Source organism: Pelodiscus sinensis, chromosome 13 (genome assembly GCF_052426305.1).
Source record: "Pelodiscus sinensis isolate ZL-2025 chromosome 13, ASM5242630v1, whole genome shotgun sequence".
Classification (NCBI taxonomy): domain Eukaryota; kingdom Metazoa; phylum Chordata; order Testudines; family Trionychidae; genus Pelodiscus; species Pelodiscus sinensis.
The window spans coordinates 28,751,700-28,772,501 of NC_143064.1; the positions used below are offsets into that span (position 1 = coordinate 28,751,700).

Consider the following 20,802-nt stretch of genomic DNA (forward strand, 5'->3'; position numbering starts at 1 on the left):
CTGGAAGGGGCTTTCACTGGATGCCATTTGGTCTCTTTTTCACTTGCGGACGCTCTTGTGCAAAAACTTGCTGCCTGTCTACACTTGCCGTGTCTTCTTGCGCAAGTAAACTGACGTTCTACTGTATAAAATCAGGACTTCTTGCACAAGAACTATGATGCTCCTGCTCAGGAATAAGCCCTCCTGTGCAACTGTTCTTGCGCAAGAGGCCAGTGTAGACAGGCAACATGAATTTCTTGTGCAAGAAATCCCTATGGCTAAAATGGCCATCAGAGCTTTCTTGCGCAAGAGAGCATCTACATTGGCAAGGATGCTCTTGCGTAAAAGCACATCTCTTGCGCAAAAGCACATGCCAGTGTAGATGCTCTCTTCTGGAAGAGTTTTTGCACAAGAACTCTTCCGCAAAAGAGTTCTGGTGAAGAAGCCGCCAGTGTAGACATAGCCTTGGAGTCTTTACTGGCCTTCACTGGCATCTCAGTGCCACTGATGACACCTCTGCCCATCAATGCCACCCACTATGGAGAGGCTGCTAATCGCTTCTGTCCTCAGCAGCAAAATTCCCAAACTTCCACTCAGCCCAGGAAACTCATCTACACTGCAGGCTTCTTGCGCAAGAACTTTTTGCAGAAGAGATCTTCTGCAAAAAGTTCTTGCACAAGAGCGCATCCACACTGCCATGGGTGCTGTTGCACAAGAAAGCTGATGGCCATTCATAGAATGGCCATCAGAGCTCCTTTGCTTTTTCCATAGAGGTTTCTTGTACAAGAGCTCTTGTGCAAAAAGGCTTATTCCTCATAGAAAGAGGAATAACTCTTGCGCAAAAAGCCCTGTCTCCTAAAAATCTACTGTACTTTTTTTGCACAAAATGTGCTTGTAGTGTGGACGCTCCGCAAGTTTTTGCGCAAAATCTCTGCAGTATAGACATAGCCTTGGAGATAAATTCTCCAGTCTGTTTCTGCAGGGGGCACTGTCACAAGCCACTGTAAGGATGAGTCCCTGGACTGAATTAAAGCTCTTGAAATACAGAGACGGTGCTGCCAGCTGAGGTCCAGGTATAGTAGCAGCTTTTCTGGCTTTTCTTTTTCGCAGTGACTCTCGCTCACCTTGCTTAGCAGCACAGATTGTTCCCTGGGATGCTTACTGTGGCACATGCCATTGATTTTTTTAATCTCTGCATTGTGTTTGGCCGGAACCCTAGGATATTAATAATGGAAGAACTTGACAGGTCTGTGTTATGCACTCTAATGCCACATGCTGGCTACAACAGCAAAGAAATCACAGCAAAGGGACCAGGGGCTCAGAGCTGCTGCACTGCTTGTGGCAGCAGTTTTCACCTGCAGAGACCTGGGTTCACTTCCTGGTTTTGGTCACACATGACAAGGAGTTTGGTGGGTTTTCAGGTTGCCTCATATCTGTTCCACAATTCAGCAGCCTGTGTTGTCTTCTCAGGAGATGTCAACAGGGAGCTACAGGTCAGGATTCGGGTGCATTGTCGGAGCTTGCAGGGAAGCACAGATAGAATAGCAAGGGGGCTGCAAGCCAATAGTGATCTGTGCTGGCAGACTCCCCTATGGGGAGCCCAGGCCTGGACTAGCACAAGGTGCTGCAAATCAGGAGCGTGGTGTGTCAATGGAGAGTGCAGCTGGCATGACACCTACTTGCACTAACGCTGTCTAGCCAGGGGGTTCCAGCCTTCATTTTCACAGCCAACGTTAATAAATATATACGAAAATAAAAATGGAAACAAGTAAAACCTGATCGCTAAGCAGCCAAGTGAGCGAATAGTGGAAATGGGGCCGAACCACAAGCCCAGCTTTGAATGACCCCCAAGATGGGGGGAATTTGGATTTGGGTCCATATCTGGATTTGAAATTTGTGGCTCGGGCCAATCATTAAAATGCGGTTCTTCCCTGAGGCCCTTTTGTCTCAGCTAGAATGTGGTAGATCTGAGCAAGTGTTTACAGGAGTTTACAGATTTTCTGGGTGACATGCAAAGGGCCAGTGCTGCACATCATCTACCCCAACACATGTTGAAGGCTCAGGAAAGGCGCTTAATATGACACTGCACTACACCACTCTGAAGTATCCCGAAATAGCACCACAGTCGAGACGGTCCCTTACAGTCCCAGATCCTTGAGTCTGCCATTCAGCATGTGTCGCAGGAAGCCCAACAAGAGAAATCCCCATGTTTCACGACCCAAATGGTTGCGAAAAGGGAAGCCCATTTGGAGAATCCAAGTGTCAGAGCAATTCATTCATTCACGATGTATTCATTGATTGTTACTCCTTATTCATGTTCTGCTCAGGTTATTGAATATGCTCCTCACTCTTGTATCTGAGGCTATGTCTAAACTACAAGCCTCTTTTGAAAGAGACTATTTCGAAAGAATCTTTCAAAAAAGCCTCTTTCGAAAGAGAGCATCTAGACTACAAGCAGATTATTCGAAAAAGTGAGCCACTTTTTTGAAAGAGAGTCCAGATGCACTTTCGAAAAAGCACAGTTTGCATTCAATAGCACCTTTTTTTGAAAGAGTATTTTGGAAAAAAAGGAGTGATTCCTCGTAAAATGAGGTTTACCGCAATCGAAAAAACTGCCACGTTCTTTCGATTTACTTTCGAAAGAACGTGGCTGCAGTCTAGACACAGGTGAAGTTTTTTTGAAAAAAGGCTACTTTTTTCAAAATAAACCTGTAAACACACCCTGGCAGTGTCTACACTGGCCACTTATTCCGGAGAATCAGCCGCTTTTCCGGAATAACTTGCCAGCTGTCTACACTGGCCCCTTGAATTTCCGGAAAAGCACTGACAATCTACTGTAAAATCATCAGTGCTTTTCTGGAAAAACTATTTGCCATTCGGGCAAAAGTCCTTTTCCGGAAAACTGTTCCGGAAAAGGGCCAGTGTAGACAGCACAGATTTCTTTTCCGCAAAAAAGCCCCGATCGTGAAAATGACGATCGGGGCTTTTTTGCGGAAAAGTGCGTCTACATTGGCACAGACGCTTTTCCGGAAAAAGTGCTTTTCCGGAAAAGCATCCTGCCAATGTAGATGCGCTTTTTCCGGAAATACTTATAATGGAAAACTGTTCTGTTTTAAGCATTTCCGGAAAAGGGTGCCAGTGTAGACGTAGCCTGAGTGTATGTTGTATGATTGGTCAACTGCAGGTCCTCAACTGCAGGACCAAAACATTTTTTAACAGAAGGGTAACCAAGAGTAAACAAGTGGTGCCCTTTCTGGTGTGAATATTTAGATTAATAATGATCTATGCTAAAATTAAGGAAAGTTTAGGATCTCTGAACATTTTCTACATGCCAGGTGGCTGAACATTCATGGAAAATATACCTCAAGACCCTAGGCATACCAGCAATTCTACCTCCCTGATTTTATCCTCAAAAACATTCACCAATCCTCTTTTTAGCCCTCGAACTAGCTGTAGCAAGGAGCTGAGTGATGGTTTCTAATCATGGCCATTCTCCTATTGTTATGGGTCTCTTTTTCTGATGGCTGAGTTTTCCTGGCTCTGAATCTGTGCTAGCATTCATGATATTTTGGGTTTAATAAGTTATATTTTATCTGTCTGCTTCTGCCAAATCACATCTGAGACAAAATGTGGAGATTCCACTGGCTTGGTGTGAATGGCAGAGCTGGGTCATTTATATTTTATAAAGCAAAAATCATGCCTGCTCTACAAGGGCTCAGGAGTCAGCTCCCTTTTGTACTTGTAAATAGCAAAATAAAACCTGAAAGGAAACACTGTCAGGGCCTTTTTCATCATTAATTTTTTTTTTAAACTCGCTGTTGCTTTTCATAACTAGGAGGTTGGAAATTGCAATTGGTTGCTTTACCTACACCCTATTCCTTTCCATTCTGTACGCTCTGGTTTGCTGCCCTAGGGACAGTCACGAGCAATGCAGTGTGTATGCTGAATTGTTCTTGTGGGTGTGCGTGAAAGCTCTAGGCCAGACCAAATTGTTTGTTGTTGTCATTCACAGTATGGTGTAACATACACTCATACTTCAGGTTTGGTGGGTTCCTCATGGAGGCAGTGTATATTGGCTTGTTATTATAGGGCAGTGGTTCCCAACCTTTTCGAGCATGCAGACCCCTTTTCAATCTAGTAAAATTTTACATAGTTTCTTTTCAAACATTCCATTACTTGATAATGCGGCAGCCAGTATGTCCCTTGGCCTGCACTGTTTCCTCAGCTCCCGCCCCCTCCATCCTCTGCCCATCCATGGAGGATATAATGAGGATGCTTTCGTGCCCAAAGGCAGCTCCTGCCCCGACACTCTGCCCTTGGCTAGGGTCAGAGCCCTGGAGGAGCAAAAAAAATAGAAAAGGAAAAGAAAAGTAAGGATCAGGCCCCCTGTGAGACTGGGAGTGGGCTGGAGCATAAACCGCAGCGCAGCTGGCGGTGGGAGGATGGATGGTCACAAACGGCAAGCCCGAGGCGAGACTCACCTGGTGGAAAGTTCCAGTCCCATGGTGGGCCCGATTCTTACTTTTAAACTTTCCGTGGCCTCCCTACAGTACTGTCGCGGACCACCAGGGGTCCACGGACCACAGGTTGGGAACCACTGTTATAGGGCCAACGCCTGGACACTAGGCTGGACATTCTTGGCCCTCCCCTCTGGCAGCTCCCCCTCCTCTGGCATTCCCACAGCACATAGCATAGGGGACATGGTGGGTGGGGATGTAGTTCATACTACTATGCCCATTCTGGCTTGTGCTGCAAGCCACAGATAGCTCAAAGTTAAGCATCACCAGGGCTATCCCTAGATTGCCCTGTGGTGTCCAACCAGTTCTGAAGCAGTAGCCACTATGATAGGGTCCAGAGTGACCTAGACAGATTAGAGGATTGGGCCTCTAATTAGAGGATTGGGCTAAAAGAAATCTAGTGAAGTTCAACAAGGACAAGTGTAGAGTCCTGCACTTGGGAAGGAAGAATCCCAAGTATTGTTATAGGCTGGGAACCGACTGGTTACATAGCAGTTCTGCAGAAAAGGGGACTGCAGTGGATGAGAAGTTGGATATGAGTCAACAGTACACCCTTGTAGCCAAGAAAGCGAATGGCATATTAGGGTGCATTAGGAGGAGCATTGCCAGCAGATCTAGAGACGTGATTATTCCCCTTTATTTGGCTCTGATGAGGCCACATCTGGAGTATTGTGTCCAGTTCTGGGCCCCCCACTATAGAAAGGATGTGGACGCATTGGAGAGGGTCCAGCAGAGGTGATTAGAAGGCTGGAGTGCATGACCTATGAGGAGAGAGGGGGATTTGGGTTTGTTTAGTCTGCAGAAGAGAAGAGTGGGGGGGATTTGATAGCAGCCTTCAACTTCCTGAAGGGAGGTTCCAAAGAGGATGGAGAGAGGCTGTTCATAGTAGTGACGGATGGCAGGACAAGGAGCAATGGTCTTAAGTTACAGTGGGAGAGGTCCAGGTTAGGATATGTCTACACTACCCTCCTATTTCGAAATAGGAGGGTAATGTAGGCATACCGCAATTGCAAATGAAGCCCGGGATTCGAATTTCCCGGGCTTCATTTGCATAAGCGGGGCGCCACCATTTTTAAATCCCCGCTTGTTCGATCCCCGTGCCGTGCGGCTACACACAGCACGAACTAGGTAGTTCGAACTAGGCTTCCTAGTTCGAACTACCGTTACTCCTCATTCCACGAGGCAAAGGGAGGCGGGTCTCTCACGTGCAGTGTGACAGTGGCTCCTAGCCGTGAACATCACTGCCCCGCCCCCTTTGCCTCCCGTAGTGGCTCCCGGCTGACTTCTGCGCCGCTCAGCCAGGCTGCCGCGTGGGAGCAAGTAGCGCAAGTGACTTTTTGGGTTCCATGGTCCCCTGAGTGAGGCAAGAGGGGGAGGAGAAGAGAAGGAGAGAGACAGAGAGAGAGGCAGGAGGCTGAGGAGAGCTGCGAGAAAGAGAGGGGGATGTAGTAGTAGTAGTAGGAAGAGGAGGAGAAGAGAGAGAGAGAGAGAGACCGGAGGCTCAGGAGAGAAAACCGACGTGGAGCAGAGACCTGAAAATCCCGTCTTATGGAGAGCTAATTGGCTAGATTTGAAATAAGAGGAGTTATTTAGAAATAACTCCCTAGTGTAGACCAGGGGTATTGTGGCTACTGCCATAGCATACTAGCCACACTCAACTAGCCAAATAGCCACATGTGGCTAGTGATTAATGTGTTAGACACCACGTGGCTAACTTATTCCAAGGGATGTATTGTTCCCTGCTCCAACCCAGGATCTGGAGCCTAAGCCCTCTGTGCTGCAGCCCCAAAATCTGATCTTTTGGTTTATTATTGTAGGGTTTCTTCTGTGGGCAGAACTAGGCCAACATGTTAACTTTGATCAGGCTGCTCATTGCAGTCACTGAATTACAAGACATTTCACAAATCCATGGATTCTGAACATTTATTACAAAATTTTAAAATATATTGAAGAAATTTGCTCAATTAATTTGGGAGGAGAGTGGCAGGGGGTGTGTTTGCAAAGTTTCTCCTAATACATGTAGGCTGTGTCTACACTCACCCCTTTTCCGGAAAAGGGATGCAGATGAGACAAGTCAGAATTGCAAATGAAGGGGGGGATTTAAATATCCCCTGCTTCATTTGTATAAACATGGCTGCCACTTTTTTCTGGCTCGGGGCTGTGCCGGAAAAAAGCGCCAGTCTAGATGGGGATCTTTTGGAAAATAAAGCCTTTTCCGAAAGGTCCCTTATTCCTCTTAAAATCAGGATTCCTCTTTAAATGAGGGTTATAGGAGTCAGAGTAAGAAGTCCTTCAGCTCGCCATTATTTCGAAATAACAGTTTCCTGTGTAGACACACTTATTATTTTGGAATAAAATCAGTTATTCAGAAATAACGCTGCTGGTTAGATGTACCCTTAGAGGCCTTTCCTCCCAGGCCACCTGGAAGGATAAGTAGCCTGCCATCTGTTTGGTTTCTCCACTAGCTCATCAGTCTGGTGCCTTTCAGTCATCTCTGTCTGTTTGTAAGAAGTCTGGGGGGCAGGGGAGGCTGATCAGTACCTGTCCACAGAGGCCACAGGCATTGGAATCAGGGAATCTCTTTTCACAAGTTTAGAGATGGTCTGATTATACACAGGATGTATCATCAGGAAATCCTCTCTCCCTTTCACAGTCTGATCTCTGCTCATCTTGGCACTTGACCTGTCTGCCTTTTACTTGTCCCTTCACCTGTAATACAACTTAACACCAGAAAACATCATTTATACAGCTACTGCCCGACACATGGGAGCTACTCCAGCGGATCCATCATGCGCAAGGGGTAAAGGTGAGAGGCGAGGCCGAAAGGAGACAAGAAAAAGTGGGAGTAGCTCACAGCCGTGGGAGAATTAATTGCTTGACTGCTCACTGGCCACAGGCAGCAAAGACGATAGTCATTGACCTGCATTTTAAAAAGAGATGGAGTGTCAATGATGTGGCGGGAGGTGTGGTATCTGCTGTGAATTACTTAGATCATCCAGAATTCAGTTACCCATTTCTATCATGTGGTGTCTCAAAGCCCCTTCCATGGGGTATTAATGATGTCCATGCCAGTATTAGTGTCTGAATTTTATATATGGGTGAAATGCGGTCCAGAGAGACAGGGTGAAAGAGAGAATGTGGCGGAGCTAGGAGCAGAAGCCAGGTCTTTTGGTTCCCAGGTCTGTCCCTTACCCACAAAAAATCCAAACTTTGAGGAAAACGGAAGGGTTGTAATTCAGTTCCAGCTTTTGCAGCTTAGGGCTGCAGCTGGACTGGATATTAGATGTGGCTCATGTTCTGCCGGGGACACGTCTCATACCCCACTGTAGCCACTAGGTGTAGATCTCGTCTAAGGAGATTTCACATCCATAAGCCTGTGGTTACTTTTCTGATTTTGAGCAACAACACTGGCAAAAAGAACAAAAGAAAGAAAGAAAAAACAAAACTCCTCAGGCCCATCACAGCAGCAATTATATAGCTACTTCATTTTCATTTAGGATAAAACACATGTGTAATGGGTCTCAGCCCTTTTGTCTTTATTAGGGATATGCTGCCTGAGTCACATTACAGCTGCTGCAGCAGGCCAAAGTGATCTAGGAAAATTAACAGTTTTGCTCCATCCATGGCAGCGATAGCAGCAGCAACCACCACCACTATCTAGAGATTCCCAGGCAGGCAGGGCTGGTGGTCATTGTGCCTGAAGGAGCTGTTGCCAGGGCAGTGCCTCCTTGACTTCAGGATCCTCCCAGATGGGTAGCAGAGTAGGCTGGTTTGTCTCGGGTACTGACTTGGATTGCTGGGACATTCTTCATAATGAGACAAGGGAAGGGATGGTGGCTGTGAGAGAGACGATGAGGCATTGGGCCTCCCTTGCCATCCTTGAAGACGCTGCGTCCAAGTGACCCACCAGTCAAGAGGGACTGAATGTGTCTTTCAGCCAACAAAGGGTGGCAAAAACCACTGGCACATTTCTGCCTTCTCTTTCTAATCCCCAAGGTTAAGCATGCTCTCCTCACAGCAGATCTGGGCGTGGCAGGGAGTGCCACCAGTGCCCTTCTCTTGAGCCAGCACCGCCATTTTACATTCCACCCAAATGACGACTCCATTCAAAGAAACTTCTCCGGAATCAAAGGCACCAGGTGGAACCAAATCGGGAGATTCTGGGCGTTTCTTGCTGCATGCGCACCAAGTTCACAAGGCACAGGCAATATGCAAGGGACTCATCTGGCAGCAACAAGACATTTTTAGGGCTCTCTCTCTCTCAGCGGTCACTCCATAACGAGCAGGATGTCTTCCTGTCATCCTCCTATTTGTGGATCCATTCATGATTCTGGAGCCACAGGTCTTATTGCAGAAAAGGCAGGTGCTGGTGGCTATTTGAGGGATATGAGGGATATGCTGCTCTTTTCTCCTTCTCCATGTCTTCTCATCTGCACTGCAGTGGGACCTCTCAAATTGTGCCACCCCCCCACGGATTACCACTCTCCACTGCGGACGGTCCTCAGCAAGGTTCTCCCAAGTGTCGACAGCGATAATGTACTTCTTCATGTTTGCCTTCAACATGTCCTTAAATCACTTCCTCTGGTCCCCCAAGCTCCTCCATCCTTCCTCCAGCTCAAAAACAGAACCTGTTTGGGGAGGCACTGACCAGGCATCTAGACCATGTGACCAGTCCAGCAAAAGTTGTTGGTCTTTAGCTTTAGGGCATAGATAATGGATATGGCATTGGACTCCTGAACCAGGGATCATGAACTCAAGTCCCAGGAGGGATGTTGCCTTCCTAGCATTTGAGAGTCTGCTGCTGCTCCCTCTTTGCCTTCACAGGTGATTGATCAAAACCACGTTGTTGGCTTGGCTTTGCAGGTTTCAGACATCATAGAGACTAGTGGTCTATGCCTGGTCCTTGAGGATTCATGCAGAGGACTTGTTCTTAGGCATGGGAAAGGGCAGCAAAGAGCTCATTGTTATGAAGAAGAGAAAGCGGGGTTAATGCTCCTCCTCCCCCACCAGTCCACCCACCATCCTCTCCAAAAATTAAGGGTTGGGTGGGCTCACCCACATGGATAATTGAAAGGCAGGAGAAATAAGGGATATATGAAAGATCCTCCATGTTCCACGTATTTCTCTAGCAGTTGAACCCCACAAATGACATTCTCTGTATAATACTGAGTACCGTTAACTTTCCCAGGAGAGAAAGATGGGAGCAGAGGGAAGGGGACCTGGAATGGGCTGGGATCCCTGGAAATCCATCTGACCTTTAATGCATAGTTAGTTCTTTGTTCACAGTATCAGTGCCAGAGGAAGGCTGAGGGTGGGAGTCTATTGTAAGACCAAGCAGTTAGATAGAGCTGCCCATCTTCAAAGCTTTCCAAACATCATTCAGTTCATCATCAAGAAGATAAGAATGATCAGCTCCATTTTAGAGATGGGGAAATTGAGGCACGGAATGAGGAAGTGACTTGGTCAAGGTCCTTGTATGAGTCTGGGTCTGTAGAGTGCCCAGCAATGCCCTGCGCTCAGTTCACTGCAGCATGGGCCCCCTAGGAACGCAGGGAGGATGACTGAGAAGGGAACTCAAGTGTGTCAGGATGATTTTACTAGTTTTATTTCCTATCAGGTCACAGGACTGCAAGGCAAGTGCTTGTTCAGTGAAACTCAGGGTTCCCTCGTGGCACCCAGGCTGCTGACAAAAGGAGAGATCTCAGGAAAGGAGAAGGGGAAATGGAAGGTTAGCCACGAACACACTGGGATCGAAAAACACCAGGAACCAAGGCAGTCCAGATGCAACGCTGCCTGCTGCAGGGCAGTCTGTTCCACTTTGATATAGGGCTGTAATAGTGCAGTCGATTAACCAATAAGCAAAAAGCGTATTAGTTAATGCTATAGACTACATGCATTTCCCCTTCCCACCCCCCTTCCGCCTTGCCAGTAAATGTTTTAGCAGGCTGGCCAGCAGCCTGGCTTAGTCCAGGCTTGCGCCAGGTTCAGGACCTGCCACCCCCCCCCCCCCAAGGTTCTGCATTTAAAGTGTATTAGGAGCTGGGTGGGCAGGCAGCCTGGCTCAGTTCCAGCTCATGCTGGGTCCGGGAGCTCAATCCCCCCACCCGGACTGGAGCTGCTGTATCAGAGGGAGCTGCATGGGGTGACAGGAACCCGGTCCATGAGGGGAGCTTGTTTTTAAACTGGCTCCCCTTGCAGACCAGCTCCCTCCTGGCACCTCATGCTGCTGACTCTGATACAGAAGCAGCAGCACGCAGTAGCAGGGGGCTTCTCAGGAGTGGGGCTGGAGTCCACCCCCAGGGACTATAGAATAGTCAAGTAACCAATAAGAATTCATGAGGTTAATCGACAATTCAATTAACTGATATTTAACATCCCTGCTTTGATTCTTACCATGGTCAGACTCACATATTCATCCCCAGGGCAGCTGACAGTCAACAAGTCACCCACAACTGAAATGTAGCCACCTCTGGGGTGGAACATGGCAGCTCTCTATCAGCAACCCTGCAATTTAAGACAGGAAGTAAAGAAACAAAGCCTAGCCAATAGACCTGTCAGGAGGATTTAAGAAGGGGGAATTTAATGACCCACGCTGGCATTTGTCCAGGGATCAGAGACAAAAATAGGCTTGAGAATGGTATTTCCAGGTCAGTGGCTGCTACATTGGGGATTCTGATTTTGTTTACATATTTCAAAACAGGTAAAGTGAGAATGAGGGAAATGGCACTGTGCCATGTGCTGATTCGTGACCTGCAGCATGGGCCAGGTTGCAGGCCCCCTCTGCTGATTGGAGCCTGGGAGCTGTGGAAAGGGAAGTTGGCAAAGTATTAAATGACTCTCAAGTCAAGTTTGTTTAGAACTTTTCTATTTGAAGGGATTTTTTTTTAAGAGTGGGTTGAATTTCAGTTCAAATCCCATTTCAAGATTTCTCCTTGGTTCTTATTCAGAGCTGATTTGTTTAGCAGAATGGAGTTACAAGAACATATGGAAGGGAAAATAAAGAAGGGTGCTAGATGGCCAGGCTTTTGGAAATGGCTTCACTAGAGCTTTGCATTTCAAATCCATGCCTCTGCCAGTTCAAATCCAGCCTTTGTCAATAATCAGTTTACCACTGCTTAGCCCCTTTGTGACATGAGTTGGGTGTCCCAAATCCACATGTGCTGCTAGCATTCAGGATTTGCCCCCATGGCCACTGATCAGTGGAATGGTTGGTCTGGGCTTTGGTCAGGCCCCCCCTGTCTAGCAGGCTCAGGAGAGTTCAAGGACTGAATAGGGCCTTCACTCATTTCTAATTTTCAGTGCCAGGTTGCCATACATTGCTGGTGTGCCTGTCCCGGCTGTACCTGCGCTTTGGGTAACTCCGGCTTTTCCGCTCCACATCTGTCAATCCAGCGCCTTCCACCTTGGCTAAATTCAATTTAAATTTAGAGCAAAACAATCAGATTACATTCTATTAAGGGAGAAAAACAGAAAAGCAATCCAAATAATCCCAGTTCTGGTGCTGCATGAACAGACGCTTCTGGGACTTTCCTGAGCTGACAGTTTTACAGGAGAACCTGACACGCTCGGGAAAAAGCGCAGCGAATCCCTAACCACTCAGAGCACTGCAGCTACCGTCCGAACACCCTCTGGACGGGGCTTGCTGCTGCCAAGAGACACCAGGCCTAATCAGTATGGAACACAGCGGGGCCAGGCCATTAATTCTGGTTCTATCTTTAGTGTCTCCTCTCTGAGAGGTGCACTGATCTGCCGCCAGCCTAACATATTTAACTTGCCCTACATTTTGCATGTCTGTTTAGTCCAATGTTTTTTTTTCAGTCAAAGACAGTATCCTGATGTTATGTCCTAGTGACAGAGGCATCTGCTGTGTGTCTGGCTCAGGGACTGCTCTCCCCAGTACTCCGACCCCCACGTTGAGGCTCTGGAGGGGGATGAATAGTGCATCTCAGTGATAAAGGAAGTGAGGAGGGCCAGAGTCACTCTGGAGCCCCATCCTCCAGGACTGTTGAACTCTGCTCACTAGGCTGGACTGTATTTTAAGCAGCAGTGAAAGTCACTTGAAATTTCTTACGGGTACTATCGGCTTGCAACCAGGTCATTGACTGCTCTTTAAATAGCTTCCTGCGGGCTATTGTCGCAGATCAGCCAGTTCTTGCTGGAGCTCCACACCAGGGCACATCCGCTTACTTTTACCTCTGGCTTTAACACACCTGATCATATGCTAAAAAAGGGGAGAGAAGGACAGTTTGGTGGGAATCCAGTGTTCTATTTCTTGCTATGTCAGAGGCCTCCTCGAGGTCTTTGGGTTTAGAGCCTGATTTTCAGAAAGCCGAGCCTAAAGAGAAAGCCTCTGTAGACCCATTTTGTACAGGAAGCCTCTACAGTTGCCAAATGTAAAGGCTGAATCAGGCCCATACATTATATCCAAAGAAGACCCTTGCCACAGTCAAAGTACAGTAAACACACTAAAGCGGAGACCTTTAGGCTACATCTACACTGGCATGATTTTCCGGAAATGCTTAAAACGGAACAATTTTCCACTATAAGTATTTCCGGAAAAAGAGCGTCTACATTGGCAGGATGCTTTTCTGGAAAAGCACTTTTTCCGGAAAAGCGTCTGTGCAAATGTAGACGCGCTTTTCTGCAAAAAAGCCCCGATCGTCATTTTAGCGATTGGAGCTTTTTTGCAGAAAAGAAATCTGTGCTGTCTACACTGGCCCTTTTCCAGAACAGTTTTCCAGAAAAGGACTTTTGCCCGAACGGGGGCAGCATAGTTTTTCCAGAAAAGCACTGATGATTTTACAGTAGATCGTCAGTACTTTTCCGGAAATTCAAGGGGCCAGTGTAGACAGCTGGCAAGTTATTCCGGAAAAGTGGCTGATTTTCCAGAATAAGTGGCCAGTGTAGACACAGCCTTAGAGTCACGCTGGGGACGAGGTCGGATTCTGCCCATACTGTGCCATAGACTGGGGTATTTCTAGAACCACAGAGGGAACCAGCAGGAGCCCTGCTCTGCTTTCCAGTATTATATGTTTACCTCCCCACTTCACAGAGGCCCTGCCTACAGCAAACCTGGATGACCGTAGCTTCTCACAGAACCACCCACGATGTCTCCAGAACCTGCTTCTTCCCCTGCACTCCTTGGCCTTGCCACCCAAATAGCAGTCTCCCTATGTAGCCACTACCATCACAAGCCCATCAGATTCAGGGTCCTGATTCCACACTTCCTGCCACAATTGCAGCGCTAGTGGCACCACTGGCATTTCCCGTGATTTACACGGATGCCACAGTGAGGTGAATGAGGCCCCAGGGCTCCAAAGAGGAAACAGCGGCTCTGAGGAGTCTACAAGTCATTCAGTGGGCACCAGAACGGGAAGGGAGGTGAGATGGGCACAGACTTGCAGAGCATAGATGTGTGAGTCTCTCTCCCCTCAACTGCCTGAGATACCTCCATCCTTGGCACTCCCCTCATACACTGCCCATTCAGACTAACACATTTTCCCCTTGTGCTCAAGCAAACCTGATAAACCCCGTGTGAGAAGGTGTCAAACCCCTTTTTGTAATATCTGGACTGTTTGGTTCTGCAGCCAGTTTCCTACCTGATACTGACACATCCCCTTGCTCCACAGTCAGTTTCCTGCCCTTTGTGCCTGGTTCTAACCCATTCTCTGGCTTGGTGCTTAGCTGCTTGTGCTGTGCATCCAGGCCTGTATCCAGCAACAGGTGTTCTATCAGATATACACCAGGCGGTTGTTAGAATGAGACAGGCCTGTGCTGAAAATCACTGGAAATCATCTAGACTGCTTAGTAATTTGAAAGGGAAATTAAAATGCTTGATGGCATCCAGGTGTGGCCCAGATCTCTCTGAACCTGAGCATGTCTTACCGGGCTTGTGTTTTCAATCACATTTTTGGTGCCATAGAGTGGGGCTGGGGTGTTACATTTTCCTGTCAGCACAGCTGAGGACAAATCCAGTGCAGGGCACATGTGAAATGAGTTTGTCAGTCTCAGCCTGAATTATAAACTACTTTTACCCATGCTGCAGATCTGCCACCATGCTTGGGCAAAGTCCTGGCTGGTCTCAAGTAGGGCTCACCCCATAATAGCTGAGGACTGACCAGGTGATGACTAAGCTCTGAAGTGCCTAGGCAGAGCTTTGGGGCTAGGAAAAGGGCTGTGGGTTGTGTCTGAGGAGCATCAGCAGGGCTGTGGTGAGTCCTAGAAAACAGGGGCTGCTGCAGGACAGAAAGGAGCTGCGTTGGCAGAGTTTGGAGGAAGAAGTCAGCCTGGCCTAATAAGGGGTGTGGAAAGTCAGGACTGTAGATACATTGGTATAGCTCTGTAGGGAGTCCATGACTGATGGGTGGGGAGGTGCTGTAGGCCAGAACTGAAGCATATTAGCAGAGCCGTGTGGGGAACCCCATGAATAGTGACTGGCATAGTGTCGCCGGGTTTGAAGAGCACTGGCCCAGCTCTGAGGAGGCCCAGGCCCTGGAATAATAAGGGGTGTGCTGTGTGAGTCAGGATGTTGCAGGCGCTTGCAAATAGAAACCTGGACAAAGATGGATTGTTCCTTTGTGCAAACCAGGACTCAGTGGCTGCAGCATGGAGCAGCATCGCTGCTCGATGCTGAGGCTGGGCAGACATTCCTGACAGTCCTACAATTCTTCTCCCAGGATGGTCTGCCAGAGCAGCCTGCGTGTTCATCCATTGCGGAGACACTGGGAAAATTCAGCCCCCCTCCTTCCCTCCCCCCCCGTGAATTGAAGATGGGTTTTTTTTCCTTCACCGCGCAAAAAAAGGGGAAAAAATACTCCTGCCCTCCTGATGTGAGACCCAGCAGCCATTGGGAAGCAATGCCTGCTCTCCCCATGGTCATGCATAAAAGAGATTTGCAAAGTTAGCTAAGCTTTTAAGTCAATTCGTCAGTGGAGTTGCAAGCGTCAAATGGGTTAGGAGAAAAAAAACTCAGGAAAATAAGCAGATGGATAAGGCACAGCCAGAAAAATAAAATGATCAGCAAGTGTTACCCTTCTGTAGCAGCTTGTGTCCGATATTTCCACAGCACTTTACAAACCCAAAGGGACAAACTTTGGTCCTGTTGAAATTAACTGGAGCAGGCCTTGACCCTGAGGACTGAAGACTCACAACTATCCTCCTCCCAAGGTGGGTCTCTTCACCCTGGCTGTGTCTAGACTGGCCAGTTTTTCCAGAAAATCAGCCGCTTTTGTGGAAAAACTTGCCAGCTGTCTACACTAGATGCTTGAATTTCCGCAAAAGCACTGACTTCCTACCGTGAGAAATCAGTGCTTTTTGTGGAAATACTATGCTGCTCCCATTTGGGCAAAAGTCCCTTTTGAGCAAACCTTTTGCGCAAAAGGGCCAGTGTAGACAGCTGAGATTTGTTTTCCACAAAAAAGCCCCGATCACGAAAATGGTGATTGGGGCTTTTTTGTGCAAAAGCGCGTCTAGATTGGCCATGGACGCTTTTCCGCAAAAAGTGCTTTTGCGGAAAAGTGTCCGCGCCAATCTAGATGCTCTTTTCTGAAAATGCTTTTAACGGAAAACTTTTCCGTTAAAAGCATTTCTGGAAAATCATGCCAGTCTAGACGTAGCCCCTATGCTACAAGTGGTGAAACTGAGGCACAGCCTGGTGAAGTGACTTGCTCAAGTGAGTCAGTGTCAGAATTAGAACAGAAACCAGATTTCAGGGGTCCCAGTGCCTTAATCACAATACCAGCCTGCTTCCCTATGGCAAGGGGTGGATCTTGTCTTGTCTTCATCATACAGAGAACACATCCTAGCAAAGAGCCCTCTGCAGTGGGAGGAGCCTGTGTCAGTTCTTGGTCTACAATGCAGGTGAATTAGGAGGGATTTTTGAAGGTCTTGAGAAAAAGGAAGCAGATGAAAAAGAAAACTGTGAAACTTCCCCAGGTACTGGCAGAATTTCCCAGTGAATGCCTTGAGAGCAGATGTGATAACATTTGCGTCACTCATCACAGAGAGAGGACAACACTGTCAGCAAACTTCCTAAGCCAAATGTGACTTGTGTCCATGGGCATCTGGCCTGAATTCCTTCCCATGGGAGGTTGTAATGTCAGGAGACAGGACAGCCACAACCTTGGGGGCTATGGGAAGAATGGAATCCACTGATGTGGTGAAACCAGCAGGAACAAAGTGATGCTTAATCAAAAAAATGGTCTCCATATAGATCATAGAATCATAGAACTGGAAGAGACCTCAGAAGGTCATCAAGTCCAGCCCCCTGCTCTACGCAGGACCAATTCCAACTAAATCAACCCGGCCAGGGCTTTGTCAAGCCGAGACTTAAACACCTCTAGGAATGGAGACTCCACTACTTCCCTAGGTAACCTATTCCAGTGCTTCACCACCCTCCTAGTGAAATAGTTTTTCCTAATATCCAACCTGGACCTCTCCCACCACAACTTGAGACCATTGCTCCTTGTTCTGCCATCTGTCACTACTGAGAACAGCCTCTCTCCATCTTTGGAACCTCCCTTCCGGAAGTTGAAGGCTGCTATCAAATCCCCCCTCACTCTTCGCTTCTGCAGACTAAACAGACCCAAGTCCCTCAGCCTCTCCTCATAAGTCATGAGCGCCTTCCATAGGGGATCTCAAAGCATTTTGCAAATACCAATGGATTCAGCCCCAGGATTCCTTTCTAGGTCAATATCATTACCCCCTATTTTACAGATGGGGAAACTAAGGCACAGAACCAGGGCATGACTTGGCCAAAGTCACACTGTGAGCCAGGAATAGAACCTCTCTATCTATTCCCTGCAACAGCTACTAGACTGCAGCATGTTTGGAGAGGTTCACAGGGATAGGTCATGCTAAGATCAAGACTAAAAAAAAATCAGAGGAACATAGGAATTGCAATGCTGTGATGTTTTCCTGGGTATCTTGCTACCACCCACTCATAGCATGAGGGAAATCTTGTCTGTGCCTGCTGTGGATGAACTTCCTGGCAGGTCTCTGCAAGTGCGTGCTCTCTCTCCCCACAGTTAGAAATAGGCACCCACTAACTCCTGAGTCTTCCAAGCATCCGCCCAGAAGGCCCCACCTCTGTTCCTCTGATCACTCTCAGAACTCTGATTTGCTACTCCCCCAGGAACAGCACTCACCCGTGCACAGTCACCACTCTGCTTGGCATACAGCACGTGTGTATAGTTATAGTGAACACAAGAATACGTTTATTAGGAAAGTGAGGAGATTCAAGTGACATTGTTTTTTATTTGCAACCATTTGCAGATTGAAGGACGCAAGGGTGTCTCACTGGTATTCCAGACCAGACATTTGATGGTCACCTGAAAATAGGATCCACCCCTCCCCTGTGGTGTACCTCTTGCTGTTAATATCCATTTGAAGTATTTGCCAGCTCTCAGGCCCACTGCTGATGAGGCTTGGGCATGGGAAGGGGGCAATTACCACAGGGTTGGACAATTCTAAGGGATCCAGGGTTTTCCACCTCTGCTGCTGAGACAGTGGCAGCAGCTGGAGCCCTGGACCCTTAGAACTGCTGCTGGAGTACCAGAGAGTACCACGGAGCTCTGAGGGCTGGGGAGAGAGCCAGCACTGGCTGCCCCGGCCCCATCCCTTCTGCCAGAGGCCCTGCCCCTTCTGGAGGCTGCCTCCGCATACCTTGCCAAGTGGGACCCGCAGTGCCTGTCTACTTGGCTGCTAGCTCTTCATTAGCTTTTGACTCAGCATGCAAACAGACTTCCCTTGTCAGACACACAAAACACAATGGCCCACCAAGGAGGTAAGTGTCTTCCACCTCCAGTGTCAGGAGAAGTTTTTCCCAAGCTATGCCACCTTTGAGTGACACCAGCTTCAGCAGACGTACGTAGTTGCTCACATATTTTCTGTACATAAATCTCACAATGGTTATGATGGCCAGCAGTAGCCTCCCCAGGAATTGAAATGGGGGAGGGGAGTTCGAATTTACGGGGGGGGGAGGGGTGTCAAGGCCGATGAGGGGTGAGACTGTGAGGGTAAAGGTGGGCTGTATGGCACCATGGTTCACAAAACTGGGGCATGTTGGGGAAATTCAGGGGGGGTATACACCCCAATGGGGGGGGGGGGGCAGGGATATCCCTGATGACCAGTGCCTCAGGCTTTCATTAGGGACCTTACACAGCATTTTTTTGGTGAACCCAGGAATATCTGTGCCCTCTGCCAGTTAGCATCAAGAGATCCTTGGGTCATATATGCCATTTGGTACAGCATCCTAGAGCAGTGCCCATCTCTCATTTCCTGGAGGGACCCTGTAGCCTATGAACATTCACAGGTGTCCAACTTGCAGTTGTGAGCTTATGAAGGACCCATATCTTGCAATGTTAGGCCACGACATGGTAACATCTTGACTCAGTGAGCACAACACACATGTCACATCACACAAAGATGGCATCACAAATTTGTAACACGAAACATCATCTCCTAGCACAAACTCTCTCAGCTGTAGCCCCTCACTGTTGCTGTCAGAGAAAGGCAAATGTGAATTGCTGAAGAAGAAGCAGGAAAACCCATATAATACTCCTGAGAGTGTAATATTATAACATGGAAAAACCTCTTCCTGACCCCCAGGTGAGGGAGTGGGGATTAGTTTGTGCCCTCAAGCAGGAGGATCAGAGCCAGTCACATTTTATTCATGATGGTGCCATTGCTTCAGTATTTAGTTTCTTTGTTTTTTAAATTACTTGTCCCACCCATAAAGCAGACTCTAATTTTTTACTCAAAATAAACAGTGTGTGGCTTTCTGACAGACCAAGGACTGATCTGCCTCCTCTCTGGAGCCAGCCACCATTCCAGAACAGGCCAGGGGGCTGGCACAGAGGACTGAAAGGCATTCCTCACTTCCCAAGGACTGTGCAAACTACAGCCACAGCACTCACAGTTCTGTTTTATCAGAAGCAGAGACCAGAGTTCCAGCCTCATGCTGCCCCAAATAGCTGGTTTTGGCCCCAAGCATTGCTGATACAATTCCTTGCTTGGGATTTCATTTTGGCCCTTCCCATACCATCACATGGAGGGCCCTTAACACACAAATTCCTCTGTGTGTACGTGATGCAGGCTTGGGCCTGGTTTCAAGGTTACTCTGAGCTGTGTCTGACATGCTGGCAGTCACCTTTCCTGCCTACACATCAGGGTTAGAGCATCTGTCCTCAGTGGCATTTCATGTTTTTTCTGTCACTGAAATGCAAAGTGTGAAAATAGCTGTTTCTAGCAAGGAAGGTGGTGATGGGGAAAGCAATACATTTGGATTTTCCTGCACCCGCTACTCTCCAGCAGAAAGCATCCTTGGGACAGAAACCAAAACAAGTAGGAGAAAGTGCATAGAACAGCTGAGAAAACACATTAATGCGACAAAAAATTTCCATTGCTTTCCAATGATCTTTTTTTTTTATTATTATTATTTATTCATTTATATGCTACTTCTTTCTCACCCTACCCCAATCAGGCCTTTTCAATTCCTCACCTCACCGTCTCCACCCCCAGAGATTACATTTAAATAGTGTCTGATCTTTATGCAAGAACTGAGGGGACCTGTGGAATGAGAGTGCAGAGAGAGGGCATCGGTATGCCTGACACATACAGTAACTCAGCAAGCAGTGAAATGCCGAGGCCAGCGTTCTGAATCCGGCCACAACTCCCCGATCATCCAAATATTTAGATTCCAAAAAGGCTGTGATAGAAACACCCAGAAAAATAAATATTTTAGAAACACAGTAACTGAAAACCTAAACAGGAACCCGCTCCCTCTCTCTGCCCTGCGCTTGCTACCGAATTAGAGAAAGTTGGGCATATATTTCACAGCTGTGCCCCTGACACTTCACTTCCTTACAAAGGAATACTATGCGGCTCCATCATAACATCGAGCAACTTTTATAAGGTTTGGGGAATGAGAAAAACTTATCGCAGGATGTTGGATGCAACTTGGAGGCTGGTAGTATGAGTCAGTGCCCTGGGGCACTGCTTTCAAATGCACAGGAGATCAGACATATGGCTCCAAAGGCTGAGCCAACCCCGCCTAGAAGTGGAATGGGGAGACCAGAGCTGAAGTAACAGGGGGTTCTGCAAGTCAGAATCAAAATGGATTAGCACAGCCATGTGGGATCGTAGGCGGCCTTCACGCTTGGAGCGAGAGGTCCAATTGCCAGCTCGTATAGACATTCCTGGGCTAGCTCTGCTTGACCTAGTCCACCAAAAATAACAGCATGAGTGGCAGTTCAGGCTGGTCACCTGAGTTTATATCCAGGGGTCTGGGAGGAGCACATGTGGGGAG

At 47.8% G+C, this 20,802-nt stretch overlaps 1 long non-coding RNA gene across 1 annotated transcript; it reads right to left on the reverse strand.

Annotated features, from left to right (window-relative positions):
* Positions 1-10,889: 10,889 nt before the first annotated feature.
* LOC142831287 (uncharacterized) lies at positions 10,890-14,222 on the reverse strand. Its single transcript, XR_016350591.1, has 3 exons — positions 14,096-14,222; positions 11,840-11,903; positions 10,890-11,000 (listed from the first exon to the last, which is right to left on the reverse strand). It is a non-coding gene; the product is annotated as an uncharacterized LOC142831287 (long non-coding RNA).
* Between the last annotated feature and the right edge of the window lie 6,580 nt (positions 14,223-20,802).